Here is a 14181-nt window from a genome sequence, read left to right on the forward strand (position 1 = left end):
TAACTCTAGTCCCTTAACTCGGGTCCTTACAGCATTAAACCAGGTTTGGTACGTTTCGACTTGGCCAATCTGATTGAATTTGATAAAAAAAAAAAAGAACTTTAAAATAACCATGTTATTCAAAACACAAGAAAAAACAAGCACTCAGTCGTCAACACAAGATTATATTTTCATATTATTTTTCTTAAAAAATCAAAAGAAGTTTTGAAAAATATAATTATGCCTTAAAATACAGGGTGTTTCAAAAGTCTTGGGAACATAACGATTTTTAATAACTTGTAATGTTCCCAAGACTTTTGAAACACCCTGTACAATAAATATGAAAAACTTCAAACCGTGTTTGTTAAAACACAACACAAAAACAGACAACACTCGATGGTCAACAATGAGATATATTTTTATATGTTTTTTTTTAATCAAAAAAAGAACAGTACTTATGCACTTATTTTACCGTGTTACTTTTTTAAAACATAGTATTTTCAAAGTAAATTGAAGTTTCACAATATCTTTTTTATTAAATTGTTAGGTGAAAGTAGAGAATAGTTACAAAACATTCTCCCCTAAGCTGTCTCCCTAGAAAAGACGACATGATTCCATTTCTGTTTGATGAAAAGCGGTTTTCTTTTTTTGTTGCAAACAATTTACTAGTTGGGCAGTTGTTTACAAATCTCAAGAGTGATAGGAGCTGTTTATCATGTCTGAAAGTGACACAATGTTCAACAAGCAAGATCGGAGATGCACCACTATACAACTGATGCTCTCTACTGATCTAAATTATGACAATTGCCAGCACTCTCACAATGCAAATCTGGATGGTTCAACACTTGAGGTCACAGCTCAATGAAGTTTCTGGCTACTGTTATGGTCTTTGGTGTGGTTTGAAGTGAGGGCTACATCATGCCACCTCAATCTACAAAGTCGGCTTGAAAGTTAACATTAAAGTATACCTGGATGTGCTGAAGAGTATGTTGATCCCCTGGTGCAATCAGATGACCACTGGCAGAACCTGGGTGTGACAGCAGGATTCTGCTCTGGCCCACAAGTCCAAAGAGACCCAGGCTTCGCTTTAGAAGGAGTACTATGAATTTGTACCTTTCCCTTTCTGGCACCCCCTCCTCCTGCTGAACTACTTCGTTTGATCATATGTCGAAAACATCACCAACATGACCTCCTACAACACCAAAGCCAGCCTGATCGCTGCCATCTGTTGAGTATTCGCCAAGCACCTGCCGGCACTTGTGGAAAAGGCATGCTCCCAATTCCGGACATGTATCGAGGCGCTGATTGGGGCTGAGGTGGCTACATTGATTAGATGTCAATTTTACTACATAATCAAGTTGTCTGAATTGATTTTTTTAATGAAAGTTTTAAAATAAATTTTCTTTATGGCGACAAATTTATCATTCCACCCTGTAGACACAGTTCACCTAGCATGAGTGAGGCAAGGCATGTCAAGGGTTAGCTTCCTAGACAAGTCATACTAGAAGTCAAGTGGCAAGTTATTAGATAGAAATTGCCTGAGATGCTTGGGGCATAGGACAGAGTTTCTAACAGTTCAAGTTGGGAAAGCAGACAGACAAACATGCCCAACAATGTAGAAATCAAAGTGAACATTTTCTCGAGACTGTCAATTTGTTGAACAAGGCTAAGTGAGAAAATTAAGTAAGAAGGAGAAATTACTTTTAACCTCGTTTTGGTCTCTCTCCTTGTGTAAAAACCTTTCTCCCCAATAAAACCTTTGAAATCGCAACAAGTCTTCATTGTTTCTATACATGAGTTCTATTCACTTAAATTGGACAGCTGATCAACAGCCATTCAGTATGGAAACCATATGCATGAACCAATTGATTCTCAAACCTGTGTGCAGGTCACTAGCGAATCTGACACATATGTCATTGACTAAATTCTCAATGGCCACAAGCCAGATCATGTTGGTGACAGGATTATTTTAAACATTCAAGTCTGGTCTTCATCCTGATTGTGCCCTAGCTCTTCAGTCTTTCCGTCTGCTCCAGAATGATGAATCCCTTCTTCAAGTGGATCAGGTAGTTGAGAATAGATTTGGATATATATCTATATAGATCCTGACTGGCACAGATGGAGGAGGTGTAAACCGGCAATACAATCTTGGTTGTCTATTGCAGTCCGAAAGTGTTGAAAAAGATGTGGAGGGTGGCTTGATGTTAGCCTACGCCATCAAAATTGATGTTGCAAATGCCTGTTGCTGTGTCTTAAATAACCATCCTCCAAACCTAGGTTGTCAGGAAATTGGAAACATGGCAAAATATCAAAAGAGAATAAAAACTTCAGGATACAGAAACAGTTATAATTTATAAGTTTTATATTATGCCATTGTCATCTCTTATTTTATCTTTAAATATTATTAGCAATTAGGTAAATTACTAGTTTAAAAACATAATCAATTTACAGTGAAATGGATTTCGCCATTACTCTCAGTTATATTTTTCTAACTTAAAATCATGCCTTAATAATAATAAAAGAAAAACATTAGATAAATTAGTTATAGCAAGTTGAATCATGTATAAGAAATGTGTAGCAGCTGAAACTTTCTGCAATCACAGGCAGGAGCTAATTCTCATGGCTCGAGATTTAAAATCCATTTTCTCCCTGCCTTGTCCAATCACAAGCCAGCTTTCAATCACGTGACCGAGTATATTAAACCAGCAACACTCCTTCTCTTTCCTCCTGGCCCTGCTGGGTAGCAGACTTCACTTGGGCCTTTGGCCCCAAGCCGAACATGAGTACAACAAGTCAACATGGCTCTCTTCGAACTCCCACTTATTTCCATGTGCGGTACCCACATGAACATTCTTTATCATGCTACAGAACTGCTCTTGTTGATACCCCCCCCACACCCACAACAACACGTAAATACTGAAAACTTTGCTCTTTCTTTCTACTTTAATCGGCCTCCTTCATCCTGACGACTGCTGGTTGCATGCATATGTGGACTGAGCTGTTTTCTCCTCAACAAGCTGGCAATATATTAAATCTATCTTTATATAAGAACACTTCCAGCTACTAACCCGTTTCTTTCTTGTACACGCTACTAATGAAGATGACAAAAAAAATGAGACTTCTTTTCGTAGTCTTCATTTTTAACTAAAAATGCTAATTAAATTCTAGCCATTTTGGAAAAAAAAAAAAAAAAAAAAAAACAACAACAATATAGCCGATAAAAATATTCACTAAAGTACTGCAGACAAGGGAGATAACTACCACCTGTTAGTTTAAAAAATATCTCTAAATAATTTTAATATCTTTAAACTACTAAATTATTCAAACTGTATTTATGAATTAAGACTGAACAAAGAATCACAATTAGATAAGGCATTTAACATGTGAAGTCATCTTGTCAGATTTTAAAATTTAGACCCACCACATCTGGCACATTGATATCTAATTTGGCTTAAACATGTCTTTTTTAATTTTTCAAGCATGTTTTTTTTTTTTTTTTTAACTATCAGAATGTCTTTGGCTTTACTTTATGTGAAAAAACAGAACATTATTTTGAGTAGGAGGTTTATTACAAAAGTAACAAGCTTAATGAATCAAATAATGCAAGGGAGACAAGTCTTTGCAGTTTACAATATGACTTATCTCCCTTACATTATTTGAGTTATTAATAGGGCTGTGCCAAGAGAACATTCTTTTCATTATTTTGACTCTCAAGTATATATCAGTTAATATCTTATATGCTTTTACATAGAGTGATGTGGTTTGTGATTGATTAACAGTGTCTAATTGTGTCGGATATACACTCGAGAGTCAAAACAATGAAAAGAATATTCTGTTGTCATAGCCCTAGTTATTAAATAATTTTGTTAAAATTACTTCTTATCTCTTCTCTATACCATTTCTGTGTATGTATTTCTCGTCTATATGTGACTTACATATTATTATTATTTTTTTTTTTACATTTTATTTTGTGCCTTGCCTAGTTTTCTTTTTAAACTTTTTACTTTTAATCTGAATTAATTCATAAATATGCAACTGATGAATCCCAGGCAACACAGGCTGGGTACAGCTTGTAAACTATATAAGTTAACATTAATCAACATTGAACGTGAACTTTTTCATTCCTGACACCATAAAAAATTATTCAAAAAGAAATCCATAAATTGTATTCTACAAGCTTTATATTATGCTACTGTTACAGGGGACGGCATCTTCAATCACCGTGTGATGTCATCCCACGTTGTCCAGATTCTAGTCTTTCCATTCTTTTACAGCCACCTCTTTCCTGTTGTTTATGTTCTGGAATTGTTCTTCTTGTCGATCCTGCGTTTCTGCTACCTGGATTCCAGAGATCCCATTCCTGTCCTTCAAACTTTCCTGCCACTGAGGATCAAACCATAGTTTTTCAATTCTTCTCTTATTTTTCTCTTGTATCTATGACACAGTAAATACAACCTCATTTTATGATGTTCATCTATGTTCGTCCTTCCTTCTTTGTTATTTGCTGTATTTTTTTGTTTTGCCTGTGTCTGCTTTTATAGTTGTAAGAATGATCTTGCCAGTAGCATTGCGCAAGTATTGTACTGGTGGTGCACAAATGTTGGATAAAACTCCCCCCCCCGTAATTGGCCCCTACAACAAGCTTAAAGTGTTCTTACGATGCTAAAAGTCGAATATATGCATAATTTTATAAATGTGTAAAGTTTTCAATTTTTTTTTCATGCTGTGGTACAGTATGAATGTTAGAAGTAGCAGTGGCAGTGAATGTTATTGTTACATAATGACTTTTAACTGAACAAAAAAAACTTAAATCCACAGATTTTTCAACAAATCAAAATGCAAAAGATATCCATTTCCAAATGGTGCGCACAGTTTAAAAGGCCAAACACAGTGTTTTTTCTCTAGGGACAATATACATGCATATGTCATAAGCTATAATCTTTTTGGGCCACAAGGTTCTTGCCAAATAGCACACATATAATGAAAGATATTCATAGACTACTATACCCCCAGCAATGCACCACATCACCAAATAAATGTATAAATAAGTCTATATATATTCTCTCCTGAATGAAACAAAGCCATGCTAAGATATACATGCACATACCTTCATGTCTATCCGATTTATACACTATATACACATAAACGCACATGGCGATAGCCGAAATGAACATGTGTACTAAATTTCTCCTTACAGATGAAAGAATTTCTTTCACTCGGATCCTTTCTACTCTCAATCTTTGCCTAACTTCACTACTTTTGGTTGCCACATAGGCGCAACTGGAGAATGTACAAACTACAAAACACAGCAACAACATATACACACTGTTCCATGAAGGCATGTACACCGTATATATATATACATTTTCTCACTAACAAAAGCAGACATGCTGATATACACATACGTCCCCACAGCTATTACATTTATGCACAGGTAAACACACAAGGTGACGACTGATGACCAAAATGAATATTTGTATTCAATGTTGCTTCATACACAAAACACCTTTCATCATTGCCTATGCTGAATTAATGTATTTTTTTTCGAATCTAACGTTCAGTCCATATCCTCAACCCTCATTGACCATATTTCACTTCCATACGTCATCACACAGTGTACACATGCTTGATAGACTCTTCCCTTAATCGACAATGGTAATGCTCTGCTGGTTAATAATGGCAGAGATTCCCTCAGTTTATACTCTCTCATCAATTCTTTCAACATGACCAAACTAACAAAGTCTCCTGTTCCATACACATCTTCATATACTGCCCAGATTTAACCTTCCTCTGGGCTTGGTAGATCTATGTTTCTCTCCAAGACTCGCTTTAAATATCCATCATTCTCATATCACTTCTTATCATGCAACGAATATCTTCAACTCTCACTTCCATACATCATCACACGGTGTACACATGCCTGATAGACTCTTCCCTTGGTCGACAGCGGTAATGCTCTGCTGGTTAGCAATGGTAAAAGTAATGCATTGACTCTTCTGTGTTTTTACAGAAAATGCAAACCTATAGCAAATTTATTTTAGAAATCGTTTCAAATAATATATTGTTATACGGCACAACCACTTTTACTAATTTTACTCCCCCTCCTCTCGCTGCAAAGTTACCCTACTATCTAAATTTTTCTACATCTACTAGTCTTAGAACTCTCATCCATTCTTTCAACATGACCAAACCAACAAAGTCTCCTGTACACATCTTTCTATACTGTCCAGATTTAACCTTTCTCTGAGCTTAGTAAATCTACATCTCTCCACAAGACTCGCATTATATATCCACCATATCATTCTCATATAACTTCTTTTCATGCAACGCTTATCTTCAACTCTTACTTACATACATCATCACACAGTGTACACATGTCTGATAGACTCTTGCCTTAGTCGACAGTTGTAATGCACTGCTGGTTAGTAATGATAGAAATTCCCTAGACTTACTCCATACTCTCCTAATTTTTGCAATGACAACAGCACCTACTCCACCCTGTGCTCCAATGGTATCACCAAGTTAACAAAACTCCTTGACAGCCTCAGTAGTTACGTCTTCTCTCTTTCTCTCTCTCTCTCTCTCTCTCTCTCTCTCTCTCTCTATATATATATATATATATATATATATATATAAGAGCAAAGAGTTAATAAATCATGTTAAAAAACACTTTGAAAAATTTGAAAAAGAGTTAAAAACATATTTAATCTGAAAAGGAAACCCTTAATAAGTGGATAGTTCTTAATCCGCGGAGTTTCAAAGAAATACTTTTCTTCTCATCAGAGGGTAGGAATTAGCAAAATGCGGGATCGGATCTTGCGTACAAAAGTATTTGATGAAACTGCAAGTAAGTCAAAGATCTTACTTGATAACAAAAAGTGAAGCAGAGGGAATATGGTAAAGAAAAAGGTGATTTCACGTGAATGGATAGTCTGGTGAAAGGTAAAGTATCCAATGATAATTGTAATTTTTATTTTATTTTATATATATATATATATATATATATATATATATATATATAAAGCTGAATGTGTGTGTGTGTGTGTGTCTGGTCACGAATAGGCTCCTATATGGTTGACTATTTTAAAAAAACTGATTGCATATAATGATAAAAGATGTATCGAGACACAGGAATGGGTATGTTTGATCTGGCAGAACGGTGGTTCATTAAAATTGTGGGGTCTGTGTATGCGCCTGGTCCACAAAGTATGGAAATAAAAAATTTCAAAATTAAAAAAACGTTTACAAGTGTTTTTGATATAGATGTACATAAGAATACTTCGATAAGTATGTTTTAACTTAAATAGGGATGGTATAATAAAATTGTGGGGTCTGCATTTGCGCCTGGCCTCCATGGGATGGAAATAGGCACAAACTTTAATAAAGACTTTTCATATCTATCTGTGTAAGTATACTTTGATAAGTATGTTTCAGTTTGAAGAAATATGGTATAATAAAATTATGGGGTGTTCGTTCGCACCTGACCTCCATAGAATGGAAATATGTCACAAAGTTTAACACGGTTTTTTAATATAGATCTACAGAATATTGTGATAAGTGTTTCAGTGTGAACAGGTATGGTATAATAAATTATGAGGTTTATCTATTTTATTTTTACTTTCATCTTATTTTGCTTTGGTTTTGATACCCCCAAATTCGAAGCTATCTCTTTACAACCCTTTCTTTTCATAACCTATCATACTTTCATAAATCCATTTTCTGTAGGCTGTTTTTGAACCCAGTCAACGACGGGTACTTTTACTTTTGCTAGTATATATATATATATATATATATATATATGATTGTTGAGCTGGATTAAATCCGATGATATGAAATAAAATGCAGGTGGAAGGACCTGGATACTCAACGTTTCGCCCGATTTATGCAGGCTTCTTCAAGAGGGATGGTCATTGATGAGAGAGTCGGAGGATTGGGGCTATATATAATGATGGGGGAGAGCAGCATGTTTTCCTTATGTAAATTAGATGTCATATATACATGTATATACATTTTATGAGAGAAAAAAATAAATTAGAGTAAACTAGTGTAGTGGATTACGTCTAAAAGATAAAATATCGTAGAGATTAAAAAAAAAAATTGTGTTTGGAAATATAGCGGTGATAGATTAAGTAAATAAAATGACATGAGATTACGAAAGAATTTTTTTTTTTTTTTTTTTAAATTAGAAATTGGGATAAAATAGCGTAGTAACTTAAAAGATGGTGTCTAAAAATAAGAATAGGAGGTGATAAAATGGAGTCTAAAAATAGATAATGATAAAATAAAATACAGTAAATAAGTAAAATAAAAATAATAAAATTAAGTGAAATTACGAATTTTTTTTTTTTTTATGGACTGTGCTACAAACAAAAATTTGGACTGCCCATGGGTAACCCTATAAGTGGGGTTTTGGCATGTCTATTTTTAGAATTCATAGAAACCGGACCCATGAAATATAAATTGCCCAAGGGCACTTCCTACTATAGATATATTGATGATATTTTAATTTTTCTCCCTATATCTTCCAAAATAGAGAATATCACTGATAAATTAAACAAGATCGAACCCACTATTAACTATGCGTATGAAAGAGAAAATAACAACTCCATACCTTTTCTGGACATCAATATCATAAATAACAATGATCATCTAAGTTTTAAAGTCCATCGGAAAGTCACAAATAAAAATGATCACATACACTTTTACTCTCATCACGATGATAAAGTAAAAAGAGGTATTCTAATAGGATTTTTTCTTGGGGCCCTGAGAATATGCAGTGAAGAATACATCGTGGAAGAATTTGAGTATATCGAACGTACATTTATGAACTTGCAATACCCTCAACATTTTTTGGCAAATACAAAAAGAAAAGCACTAAAAATTTACCATAACCGAAACCGAGACCATTCCCTAAATAGCCAGACACACAACAGACAATCAACATTACCAACTAATAAAAACAACAACACAATCTATAAGAACCTAAATAAGACAGGCATTCAAATAACAAAACTAAACTCTTTAACAATTAGGGATCTAACACGTAAAATTATGACTAATACCAACATTAACACCAAAGCCGGAATATATTCCATACCCTGCCTTGATTGTGGAAGAATATACGTAGGAGAAACTCAACGTAATTTAAATAAAAGAATATATGAACACAAAAGAGATGTAAAAAACAACAATACACTCAATGCCATATTTTGTCACATCATGGAGAACGACCACCATTTTGATTTTAACAAAGCAACTTTCCTTAAACACATACATAACAGATCCACACGACGTTTAATTGAGTCGGCTATAATCTCCCATTCCAGCAATATAATTAAGCAAAGAAAAGGTTTTTTCCACGTTGCTCCCTTTCTGTCGAAAATAATTATTAAAGAGAACAACTTAGACGCCAGTTAAACGCGATATAAAAAAAACAAAATTCGTAATTTCACTTAATTTTATTATTTTTATTTTACTTATTTACTGTATTTTATTTTATCATTATCTATTTTTAGACTCCATTTTATCACCTTCTATTCTTATTTTTAGACACCATCTTTTAAGTTACTACGCTATTTTATTCCAATTCAATTATTTCTAATTAAAAAAAAAAAAATTCTTTCATAATCTCGTGTCATTTTATTTACTTAATCTATCACCGCTATATTTCCAAACGCAATTTTTTTTTAAATCTCTATGATATTTTAACTTTTAGACGTAATCCACTACATTAGTTTACTCTAATTTAATTTTTTCTCTCATAAAATGTATATATATATATGTATATATGACATCTAATTTACATAAGGAACATTTTATTTCATATATATATATATATATATATATATATTTGTCTATAAACGTGTCTGTGTGTGTGTGTGTGTGTGTCTGTGTGTGTGTGTGTGTCTGTGTGTGTGTACATTTCCATACAAAATAACTCTGTCAATTTTAGTCTACAGACTCGATATTTGTCTGTGTGTGTACATGTCACTACGCAATAACTCTGTCAATTTTAAGTCTACAGACTCGAAATTTGATATACAGGGTACTGAGATTTGGGAAAATCAATGTGATCGGTGTTCGGCCAGAAATTTAGCGATTAAGGGGTCAAAGTTCAACGATTTGATCTTTGAGAACTCTACCAAACTCTTCGGACAATTTTCGGTCTAAACACTTGAAATTTTAGATATAGGTATATCGGTTCATTGGACATGGATCTAACTTAATAACTTGATTTGAGCCCAAAACAATAAAGGTTAAGGGGTCATAATAGGGGTAAAAGTTAAAAAAATTGACCACTTTTTTGTTGTTTTTTTTGCTCAACATACATCTCCAAATACCCGGGCATTGCTGGGCACCCATGCTAGTATATATATAGTTAATTAATAATGCACTGCACATTTATTTTAGTATATTGTACCATTGAGTTAGAGTGGGTTTCTGCAAAAAAGCCCATCAGTAGTAACAGTGGAAAACAAATGAACACATATCTAAGGAAATAGCAAAAACACTAGAGGAAAACCTCCAATCTGTAGTAGTATGGGGACAAAAATGGAAGGTCATATTCAATGCCGCAAAGACTAAACGTGTTTCCTTCAATAATTACAAGAAACATTCTCAACCACTAATAGTTATGGCTAATGATACATTACCTAAAAGTACATCGTTCAAACTCCTTGGCTTAACATTGGAAAACATACATTGAGAGCATTGCCAGGGCTGCTGCTAGGAAGATGGGCTCTCTCTACCATGTTAGAAAGTTACTTATGCCTGAAAGTATCCTGTACCTCTACAAAGCCACCATTCGCCCATGTATGGAGTATTGTTGTCACATTTGGGCTGGTACATCTGCTACTAGTCTCTCGCTCCTGGACAGGGTTAAAAAAAGAGTCACTAATCTGATAGGTCCTGAACTGTCTAAGCTTCAACCTCTGTCCCATCGACAAAATGTTGCATCCCCCTGCCTGTTCTACAAGTATTTTTATGATGGATGCTCCAATGAACTACAAGCCTGTGTACCCACTCGACATAAATACCTCCGACAAACCCGACAAGCAGTAAAATCTCCCCCTACACGGTAGAGATCCCTAGATGTAAGAAAGTCTTCTACTCTAATAATTTCATCTCCCAGAACTGCTAGACTTTGGAACTCTCTTCCGGGTTCCTGCTTTCCCAACTGTACTGACATGCAGAAGTTCAAAGGTAATGTGAACAGATATCTTGCTGCTTAACTCCCTACATAGTATCCCTGCAACATATGTCCGTGATAGTAGTCCCCTACATCAAAGTGGCACTGTGCCTTGTTTGGGGTGAAAATGGAATTAAAAAGTTTTTTTTTAAATAGTAGTATCACACATTTATTTTAGTATATTATACCATTGCGTTAGAGTGGTTTCTGCAAAGACGAAGAAGAAAACTATCAGTAGTAGTATGTTGGCATACATTGGACGACTTTTAGGAACTGACTGCTAAACTAACCTATCTTTAGTCAAATCCTAGAATCCGCTAAAATCCTGCTAAAAGCAACTTATCCTGTCTTGACAGAGTTCAAAATAGACTTTGTAACCTTGTGGAAGATGCCCTTTTCTCTTCCCTGCAACCTCTTTCCCACAGAAGAGATGTAGTGAGTCTGTTATTTTCATGGCAAGTGCTCATCTGAACTTCAATCTATGCCCCTCCCTTGCCAAACTTTCACGAAAAACACTTGTCTAGCCAGAACCACTATCAACAATTTCCCACACTCTTTATCTGTGCCTACATCTAAACGTAGATTCCATGAACAGGGCTTCTTTCTTAGAACTGCTCGCCTGTGGAACTCTATTCTGTTTGCCCCTTTTCCAGCTGATTACAATCTGATTGTCTTCAAGTCCAATGTGAACACGTTCTTACTGAACCGTCCCTTTAAGTAATTCAAGTTATAAAATTGCCACTAATGTTTACTACGCTAAAATCACAATAAGTAACCATTAACCATTATCCTCGAGTGGCTTCTGAGCCTTGATAAGTGGTGCCCCCCCCCCCCAAAAAAAAATCCTTTCTCTCAAATCCATCCTTGTCTGGTCCTGGATATGACCTTAAACTATATCCGATGGTGAGGCCCCAGCTTGTGGGTTTTGGGGAGTATGGAGCCACCCTTTAATTGCCATTGCTTCCAGGTCCACTCTGACCCGGAGGGTTCAAACTATAGGTTAAATAGAAACCGACTTGGAAAAAAAAAGATATTCTATTAAAAAAATTTTCTTCAAAATAACTGGATTTGGTATTAAATAACCTGAAAAGGGTGGATATGCTGTAAAACAAAAACAACCAACCAACCATCTTTGTCACCTTCTCTCAGGTTTTACACCTTATCCTACCCCGTTGGAAGGAACATCACTAAACCAACAAAGTCTCCTGTTCTACACACATCTTCCTATACTGTCCAGATTTAATCTTTCTCTAAACTCAGTAGATTTACGTCTCTCCCCAAGACTTGCATTACATATCCATCGTACCATTCTCATATCATTTCTTCTTATGCAACGCTTATCTTCAACTCTCACTGGCCAAGTTTCACTTCCATTTATCATCATACTGTGTACACATGCCTGATTGGCTCTTCCCTTAGTTGACAGTCGCAATGCTTTGCTGGTTAGTAATGGCAGAAGTCCTCTCGGTTTCTACCATCCACTCCTAACTCTTGTAATCATGCTAGCACCTACTCCTCCCTGTGCTCCGATAGTATCATGAAGGTAACAATATTTCTGAATGGTGAGAACAATAGATCAAAATACTTTATTTATATACTAGTTGGACGTGCGGCATTGTCTGGTCATACAATACGTTTAAACATGATATTTTAATTTATGCAGATTGCATATGTATTATTATAGAATCAATCCTGTATTGATTATTATATACTAACAGAACCCATTAACCAGCGTTGCCCAGTGGAAGCATGCCACCTTCTTGTAAAAAAAATAAACTATGGTTGGTGTTGATGGCCAATCCCCAATGTCCCAATATTAAGAATGGGTTTCGGAATAGACACCCCTAACCTCCTCATATTAAGAACATTGTATGGAATAGACACGACCAAATTCACAATGGTAAGAACGGCTTTGGAATAGACACCCAATTTTATGAGTGGGGGGGGGACTGTCAAAGTATTTGCCTCAAGTTCAACCTTTATACATGTTGTCAGCATACCCACCTGCAAAGACTATAAACCCCCCAGAAAGTGGAGGTGGGTGGCAGCGTCGTGTGGAAAGAAGTACACTTTTTTATGTCATTATATCTTGATAACTACTTGTCTCCACCAAAGTTAAAATAGATTGTCTTGTTCAACAGAATCTAAAACCTATAGAAGTCGTCAGTTTAAAAGAAATTGTGTAGTTAGTGCTAAGGTAAAAAAGTACCTAAAAAAAGTTAATGTCTGAGCAGTGTAGAAAATGATTCCTGAAAAGAGAACTAAACAAAAAGCAACTATATTAAAAACAAAAAAAAAAACAAAAACCAATATATAACAAATAAGTGTATCCGTAGGCAATGCAATAAAGGGGAAATTTGTACTTTAGCAGTGTAAATTATTTGACATACAAAGAAAGTAAGAAAACACAAAATCGGTGTAAATGTAGTCAAATACAAACTGAATGAAAAGTAATGAAAATGATAATTTATCTGGACGTAATTCACGCAAATTCCATCTGTGTTTGTTTACAATATCATGTCAGCTGATACTTAGGCTTAACGATGAATGCCCTAGAAAAATGATTAATGTCTAGTTTTTAAATATGCAAACAGAGAAATGATTTGCGGCGATTTTAACAATTTATAATTTTTTTTATCACAAATTGAACTCATTAATAAGAAAAAAAATGAAAATAAAATGGTAAGGTACACCCGGGCCTGAACAGGAAATCATTCAATCTGTATTCAAACATATAAGCTATATTTCCAGATGTCAATAATTCTGTTTTACTAAGAAGAAACGATTTGCTAAGATTTTATTATCTCCCTTGGATGGTGTAATGTAAAAGATTCCTCTCTAAAAATTCTTTTTAAGACTATCATCATCGGATGAATTTTTGTACAAAGCATATCTAAGAACACTCCCAGACATCTAAATCAGCTTTGTGGGAAATTTGCAAAAGAAAGGCTTAGCCGTTTCAAAACCTATGAGGAACACACACATGCGCACACACAAAGATATAATAGTAGATA

The sequence above is a fragment of the Euprymna scolopes genome, chromosome 19 (genome assembly GCF_053919585.1).
Source record: "Euprymna scolopes isolate OS-2025 chromosome 19, ASM5391958v1, whole genome shotgun sequence".
NCBI classification, from domain to species: Eukaryota; Metazoa; Mollusca; class Cephalopoda; order Sepiida; family Sepiolidae; genus Euprymna; species Euprymna scolopes.